Below are 9,185 nucleotides of genomic sequence, written 5' to 3'. Positions count from 1 at the left end.
CCCCCTGGCAGCACCAGTTTGATAACAGGGCTCGAAGCAGAGGCAAATGGGCAGAAAAGTGCCCCTGGAGGAGACCAATAAGGCATTACAAATGTAAGCTATTGTTGTTGTAAATAAAATAAAATAAAATCCATGACTTAAGAGATAATAAAAATTGTGAGGTTAGAAAGAACCTAACCTAGTCAAAATATCCCAGTTCTCCTCCTGAGTGTCCCCCAGGTTCTGTGATTCACTCATTTATCCAGTCTTTTCTGAAATTTGGGTGTGTCAGGCGCCAGGTGCCAGGTCTGGTGTTTTACTGAAATTTCTTGTAAGATCATTTACTTCTATTTTGAGTGAGCTGAAAAATTGAGTGATAAACTTCTTTCTCAGAAATCTTCAGCTATTTTAAGGTCAATCAAGCCTTCTTTTCATGAAGCTAAGTAACTCAACTTATTTTAGCAAGTGCTTTTTAATGACCAAACATCTTTTTTTTTTCGTTTAGAATGACATTGACATATCTGCTCAATAAATTAGCATCAGCTGGCTTATTTAGGTCTTTATAAGTCTATTTGCAAATAAAGGTGAAGGGGAAAAAAGCAAAGATTTAGAGGGAAAGTTAAAGGGGTCATTTTACCACTTATCAAGATAAGAGGACCAACACCCATTATTTCTTCCCAAATGTGTAACTTTTAACATTTTTTGAGGGCCTTTTTCCCATCTCTTTAATCATCTCTATTGCTCTTCTCTGAATTCTTACTAATTTTCAGTGTCCTTCATAAAGGGCATTAATCAAAAAGATTTTTCTATTCTAATCAGAACTTGAGTTGCTATATTATATCACACAAGAATTACTCTCCAATCTCCATGAGTCACTTAAGTGTCCTTTGCTACAGCCCAGTTATCAGGCTACTTCTCTTTCTTTGCTCTGAATAACACTAATTTTTTTATTTCATATTCAACTCGTGGCCATTGGCAGCCTCTGATTTTTGTGTTTGTTTTCTATATCTGTGACTAGCTACAAAGTATCTGGGCTAGTATGAGCTCTCTTGCCATTTTATTTAAAACTTTCTCATTGGAGTATAACAAACATATATAACAATGTACATATCATAAATATACAACAATAAATTTCACAATCAGAAAATGCCAGTATATGGGGCTGGGGATGTGGCTCAAGTGGTAGTGCGCTTGCCTGGCATGCGTGCGGCCCGGGTTTGATCCTCAGCACCACATACAAAGATGTTGTGTCCGCCGAAAACTAAAAAAAAATAAATATTAAAAATTCTCTCTCTCCGTCTCTCTCTGTCTCTCACTCTCTCTTTTAAAAAAAAAGAAAGAAAAAGAAAATGCCAGTATAAGCAACATTCAGATTAAGCAGCATTACATTATCAACAATCCAGAAACCCCTCTTATGTTCCTTTGCCATCCCCCACCCCCACCTCAGGTTAGCCACTCTCCTGAGAGCTAATACCACATATTAATTTCACCTGTTTTTATTCTTTGTAAAATTGCAGTCACATGGTATGCATTACTTTTGTGTCTGATTCTTTTATGTTGCTATTTACTTCCACTTTTCTTTATTAAACTTCCCCTCTTTATTAGCAGGCCTGGAAACTGGAGAATCCTGGTATTTTAGCCAAAGTCTTGGTTGTTTTGACTTTGGCTATGTAATCTAGTCCCTGAGACATGCATGATCCCAGAGTTTGACTTTTACTTCAACCATTTACTGGATATTTTATTCCTTTTACCCCTCAAAATCAACCATTTCCCCTAAGTCAATTCATGCTCTTATATCAGTGTAGTCTCTAAAGATATAAATTGTGTGTGAACGTGTTTTATTGCTTTGGCACTTTGGGAAATTATTTTTGCTCTTATGATTATTGAGAGTTGTGGCTATGTTAGGGAAATCTTCAATGAAGGTGTTCAGTTCAGTGTTTAATCCTTAGTTGTGGTTTGTGCTATTAGACTGTAGGAGTGGCAGATATCAGAAGCAGAGAAATGAAATATGCTGGTGCCTCAGAGGGGTGACCTTTTCCATACATGGCACCATAGAAAATGATCCTATTAGTAACATGACAAACTGGGGTAAATAGAGGAGACACTTTTGTAGCAGGAGATGAAACCTTGTAAGACAATGTTTTACAATCATTCAAATACTTATATTTATGTAGCAATGTATAGATAGATATTATATAGGAAATGTATAATATATGTACATTTAAATATATTTAGCAAATATGTTTATTATACATTTGTATTTAAGGAATCCAATATCTTTTTCTTTCCTCTGTGCAATACAATGGTGATTATTGTGTATGTGATGATATGAATAGAATTTTAAATTCAAACTACTTTATTTCACCTCAATTATTTTGGAAAGAGAGTTTCTAACTTTCAGGATAAACCTGCATTGTTAGAGCAGTGCTTCATTAACTATCTTGGACACCACTAAAGGGAACATCAACCCAAACTGCAACAGGAATAGTCAGTATATTTGAAAACAAACAGAGCTGTGCCCACTGAAAATGCCCATCCACCCCCATGGCCTTCACTGGGCTCTGGGCCATGCTCCTTGGGCACATGGAACACAAAGTCCTCCAGCAGCCTGGGGGCTCCTTGCCTGTGATAGCAGCTGCAGACTTTGTGGCTGGCTGCTGAGATCCATGGCCAAGTGGTAGGGTCAGAACAACAGGTGTGGGATGCTCTCATTGTACATAAGGCCTGCAGGACCACAGGGCATGCCATTAGACCCCACTGCTCCTGGCTGTCCTCCAGTGGGCCTTAGGTGAGGCTGCTCCAGCTGCTCCAGGCCATTCTCAGCTGCCCCAGAGGACAAGGGAATCATCTCCCATACATGCCTGGAACTATTTGTAGCTCTCCAGTTTGCTCACTGTTTGGAACATTCCTCTTAAATGTTTTAGTGTCTGGGACCAAATACACTAGACCCCTCCAGCAAGTAAGCTAGTGTTTGAGCCAGTTTACTTGGAGACCCTTGTTCAACAACTTCCTGCGCATCTATTCAGAAGGCTGGTGAAAAGGTGTCTGAATAAGTGTGGGGCTGAAGATCTTTACACAGGATACAGGTAGGTGAATCATAGACTCACTATGAATCAGGCCCACTAGAACAGGTGGGGACTGGCATCAATCTAAGAAAAAAATTCATTCTAAACTTAGCATGACTAAACCTGGCTACAGCAGAGAAGCTTGTAATAGGCGATTCAAATGGAGTAACAGAGAAGAGTTTTTAAAAGGCACTATTTATAAGAGAAATCAACAATAGTTTGAGAAGCACTTGGGAATAGGGAAACCTTTACCACCCACAGCCCTGAAGAGAAGAAGCAGGAGGAAGGAGTGGGTCCCAGAAACCAAGGAATAAAGTATTGTGCAGTGGAAGCTGTACCCTTAGGTATAGGAATGTTGCCACAGACCTGTGCCCTGGTGGGAAGGAGCTGGTGGAAAAAAATGACCTCATTGTCCTTCTGCCTCCTATCTCCTGCCAGTGCTTCTTACTGGCCATTCCCAGTGGGTGCGAAAGACAAAGGACCCCCTTGGCTTAGTCTTTAGAGGCCAGTCTCTCAGAAACACAGCACAGAGTGGAGAAAAGATACCTTCTAGCAGTTTTTGTCTTCCACCCACCCACCTTGTCCAGATGAAGAATCTGTGTCCCCAACACAGACATGCAAAGTCCCCATCATCTGTTACTGAATGATGACAGGTACTTCAACCTGAAACCTAATATATTAGACACAATGCTCTTCATACAAGGCTTTGGGATAATGGCAAGGAAAGAGAAAGTAATTAACATGCAAGCTGCTACAATCCCCACTTCTTACCCTGGCTTATCATGCCCCAGCCAATAACCAGAGCTTTCCTTCTTTTACCACTCATTATATATTCCCTTGGTCTTTGCTAACACCTAAACTGATCATGGTCCTTTTCACTCATTCCTTCATAATCAGCATCCCAGCTGGTTCTGTCTTTGGGGGGTTACCTTGATTTTTCACTAGTAAACTCGTAAGAGAACACTAGGTGGTGTGTGGATTTCTGGATTTTGTACATGGTCCTCTCTGCCCTCATTATGTAGCAGCAACTCAATTCCTCCTTGCTAATCAGATCAAACACCTTTTCTGCCTATTGGATCACTAGAATGAGAGGCCTGGGACAATTAGAAGGCAACCCTAGCTTTTACTTTAACAGAACCTTGGCCATATTTCCTTGTTCTTCCCTTGTGCACCAAGACCTCCAAACTCACTGAGCCAAGTAGGGATCAGAAGCATAAATCCCTCAAGAAGATTTATCAGGGATCAGAAGATTTAACACGGATATCCTCCATTCCCAGACTTGGGTATTCTCATTATGATGAGACAACACTACATACAGCTATTGGTTTAAGGTATGTGCCATGTTCTGTGGGACAACATCTAGCTTTGCAGAATGTTGACCTCCAGCAGGCACCAAAACAGTCTCAACAGACCATACCGCTGTGGAATAGGACCATCTGTTTCTGGATGGCAAGGCATGCAGAAAGTCTACACAAATTTAATTTTATTAGAATCAACCTTCTGCTACACTTTCTTTAAAATGCATTTCTTAGTCTCAGGCAACATGATCTACACTGATAGACAAGACATTCAATAAGCAATGGTGGCTCTGGCAGAGTGCTATGAGCAGGGATAGCAAAAACATGTAGCATATATATCTACTCATATTATAAGGACAAATCATGTCCCACAATAATGAAAGACGTTCAGTGTTATCAACCTGCCACCAGGTGGCTGGCTATTTAGCTCAGGGAAGAATATTACACTGGGAGCTCAACACTGACCTCTGCTGTTGGCTGTGTGTTGTTGAGACTATAATAGTCCATCCCAGAGGGGAGGGTGGGGCAAACTGTAAGCCCTCTAGTAGGCATTCATGTAGCTTGTAGAGATCTTCATGATCTGTGCCTGTTCCATGAAGTCTATGTCCTCCTTGCCACTAATTTTCACGTCTTGATGGTGTTGAGCTCTTGACCAATTGGCCATTTCATGAGTCTCTGTGTTTGAACTAACGTAAATCTGTCCTCCAGACTATTTCTCTTTCCATTTGCAGGAATGGTGTGCTTCCCAAGATGCTGCCTGCTAGAAGAATACCCATCACCACTCTCTTTCAGAGTCACCTCTGAATACAGATGGAATGACACTGGCCATCTGTCTACTTCTGATTGATGCTTGTATATTCTTAAACCAGGCCTGTATCTTTCTTCCTTCCTTCCTTCCTTCCTTCCTTCCTTCCTTCCTTTCTTTCTTTCTTTCTTCTCCCTCTCTCTCTTTCTTTCATTAATTAGATAGAGGATTCTCCATGAAGCCAGACGTGTATTTTGTGAGCTAGGTAGTGGAGCAATAGGAGCAGGTTCCCAGAGTCTGAGCTGTCTACTTGTGTTTTCTACTTGTGTTTCCTCTAGAAACAGAACCAACAGGATATGCATGTATAGAGGTACATTTTAAGGAATTGGCTCAGATGATTGTGGAGGCTTGGTGGGTCCAAAAACGGATGGGATATCAGAAAAGAGTTGCAGTTTGAATCCAAAGGCAGTCTGCTGGTGAATTTCCTATTGTTTAGCGGAAGGTTAGTCCTTTGTTCTCTTCAGGCTCACAATTGATTGTTCAAGGCCCACCTGCATTATAGAGGGCAATTTCCTTTACTCAACTCTACCAATTTAAATGTAATTCTCATCTAAAAACACCCTCACAAAAGCAACTAGAATAATATTTGAACAACTACTAGGTACTATGGCCCAGTCGAGTTGACAACATAGTTATGTAGATTGCTTATGCCTAATTTTGTAAATGAGGTAATGTTCAGTTCATGGTGGGTGGTTCTGCTCACATAGTCACTTTGTATTACACCACAAGGGATCAGTGTCTGCCAGAGCCTAGTAATAAGCAAAGAGGTGCATTTCAAGTAGAGAGTAGTTGTCAGCAAAAAAGGCCTTACTTGAATACTTGGGGATCTTCGTGTAATTTTATTAGAGTTCTCTACAGCAGAGAGGTTATAGATAGTATTCCCTATACTCTACATATAAATATTTTCTCTATCACTGTTTAAATCAGCTATTTCACCACTGTGACTAAAATATCTGACCAGAAGAAATTTAGGGAGGAAAAGTTTATTTGGGGGCTCACAGTTTCAGAGGTCTTAGTCCATAGAAGGCTGGCTCCATTCCTCAGGGCTTGAGGTGAGGCTGAATATCATGGCAGAAGAGTGTGGCACAGGGAAGCAGCTCTATGATGATCAGAAAGCAAAGAGAGAAAGACTCCACTCCCCAGATACAAAATGTATACCCATAGCCACATCCTCCATGAACCACTTCCTCCAGCCATAGCCCAGCTGCCTCCAGGCACCATCCAGTTAACCCCATCAGAGAGTAATTCACTGATTGGGTTGAGGCTATACCCAATCATTTCTCCTCCAAACCTTCTTGAAGTATCTCACACGTGAGCTTTTGGGGGACACCTCACATTCAAACCAGAACAACCATTGTGTCTTCTTATTCATAGACCCCAAGAAGCAAAGCAGCTTGTACTACATCCAGAGAATTCCTTGATCTGGTGCATCTCAAAACTGGCAGCATAAATAGGTCAGAGTAGCATATCCAAGTGCCATTTGTTGTCTTTAAAATCCACAGGTCCTCCAAACCTTGTGTCTCTGTTGTCGTAGTATGAAGTGCAAGATATAGCAGTTCATCACTTATTCCTGACATCTTTTGACCCCATTGTTTCTAGAAACTTCACAATATGGAAGAATCCTAAACTTTCATGAGATATATCTGCCATCCTCTGAAAGGCATGTGTCTTACTAAGGTGTGTAAAATATTTGCTACTTCCTGATCACCAGTTCCAGTTAGCATATCACCAGTGAAATACAGTGATATTCTCTAAGATATTGTGATGATTGAGTCCTTATGGACTATATTATGACACAGAACATGATAGTTGCTGTAGCTCTGATGGAAAGCCTCAGGTGAATGTGTACTGTTGTTCCTACCATTTGAATGCAACTGGCTTTAATACTAAGAATTGAAAAAAGCATTTTCTAGAATGAGACCTGCATACCAGGTGCCAGGGAATTTTTCATTTGCTCTAGTAAAGATACCTATCTGGACCTGTGGTTGCACAGACATCATCATGTAATAGAATTTTCTATAATCTGTAGTCATTTTCTATAATCCATCTGGCTTCTGCACCAACCAAACACATGAGTTAAATGTTAATGTGGCAAGGCACAGTGGCTCATGCAGGTGAACCGAGTGACTCAGGAGGCTGAGACAGGAGGATCATAAGTTCCATGTCAGCCTTAGCAACTTGGTGAGACCCTGTCTCAAAATAAGAAATAAACAATGGCTGGGCATGTAGCTCAATGGTAGAGCAACCCTGTATTAGATCCCTAGTATAAAAAAAAAAGTTAATGTGGTAGGAATCACCATTCCTGCATCTTTTACGTATCTGATGGCTGCGCTGATCTGTCATTTCCCTGTGGTTGTGGTGGTTCTTCTGCGTCACAATCTTGGCACTGGGAGAAGGGTAATTCTACTTGGAAGTGGGCAGCTTCCACTTGGCTCTTCCTATCATTCCATGTGAGGTTCTGCTAGTTGGTAACATCTATTATTTATATACATTCTGGGACTGGGGAAGTAACTACAGAATAGAGCCTCAGTTCTATTGGACCCATTCTAGAAAAGATTTGGACCACTATTTCATTCATCACCTGATCAAAATGAGCTCCATCAGACTGTAGACTACAGTGGTAATTTGAGTCCTCTGTGGCCAGCATGAGTTCAGAAATCATGACTCACATTGCCTCCAAAGACTTGGATATTTCCCATCCTCATTCTGCTAAATGACCTGAGGCCACCCTGGAGAAGGATTAGTGGGAGATTCACTATATATATATATATATATATATATATATATATATATATATATATATATGTTGCAGGAGGCTTGCTCAAAGATACTGTGTCCCCCTCCTTCCTTGTCCCTCCAAGTAAGGGATTTGGGACATGTGGGTTTTGGTCTCTGAATACTAAGATCTGATTCTCTGTAGTGATTTTGCCTAACAGACCCAGAATTTTTCTGCTGACATACTTCAGGAAGCACCTTAACCGATTTGTACATCCATTGCAGTCTTAGGGACCTCCTTATTAGTTAACGAGTGCCACACATCCCTATAGCCACAGATCCTACACCCATCCTGCAGCTCGTTAGGGTAATTGTGCCCACTGTGCCTTTGAGACACCTGACCTCTACCACTCTCAGATCCCATTTTTGCCATTAAAACCAGGGAGCCCAACCCCACAGCAGCCTCTCCCTCTGCCATTTCCTGCTTATAGAAAACAGCCAAAAAGATTTTCCAGGATGCCTGTGAACATTTCACTAATGAAATTCTTATGGCCTTTGAAGGGAGTATCTTCTGGTCCTCTTGGGGAGTGTGGTTAAGGTGGGGCTAAGCATATTTTACAGAATAGATCCCTTCCCACATTCCTGATTTCCCAACCCTTAGAGTTCCCTTTCCTCCAGAATGTTAGAAAAGTCCTTGTGAACTCCCACCGCCATTGAGTCCGGCTTCTGTTGGCCAACTGTGTATACCACTCCCAGGCTCGCAAGCCAGCACATTAAATCCTGACTCTTGACTGAGCACACCTGTATCGTAAATTTTCCCTGATCAAGTTTTATATTTTATCTATCCCTATCCAGTGCTCTTAGAATTTCCTCCCTCCTCTGCAGACTCCGGTGGTTTTCTTGCCAGTCTTTTGAAGTATAGATTCTTTTCTCCTGCACCAAGATTTGTCCTTTTCTACCCAGTCTGTATGGGAGTATGACTCTCATTATGGACCTGGAGACAATGAGGGATTTGGAAGTAGGTCCTGAATTGACTTGGCAGCCACATCTATGTCTGCTAACATGTCCCAACTTATGAGTCAGAGCCTTGCCTTTTGCAACTAGTGGAAAGCACAAAAAATCTGGTGATGTTGAAAATCTAATGGGGCTCTGCATATCTGTCAACTTTTAAAACAGTTCCTGGCCTTGACCTTAGTCATATATGTCCTACAGGAGATAAGGAACTCCCCAAAAGCTACCACAGAGGAGTTCTGGCTTTCTATCCATGTTCCAAGTCTAGAACTCCATCAGACTTGTGGACTACAGTGGCAATTTGATCTTCTG

Source organism: Marmota monax, unplaced genomic scaffold (assembly GCF_021218885.2).
Source record: "Marmota monax isolate L192 unplaced genomic scaffold, Marmota_monax_Labrador192_F-V1.1 WCK01_AAM20220418_F8-fsc00066, whole genome shotgun sequence".
NCBI lineage: Eukaryota > Metazoa > Chordata > Mammalia > Rodentia > Sciuridae > Marmota > Marmota monax.
Note: the sequence above shows the minus strand (reverse complement) of the source record.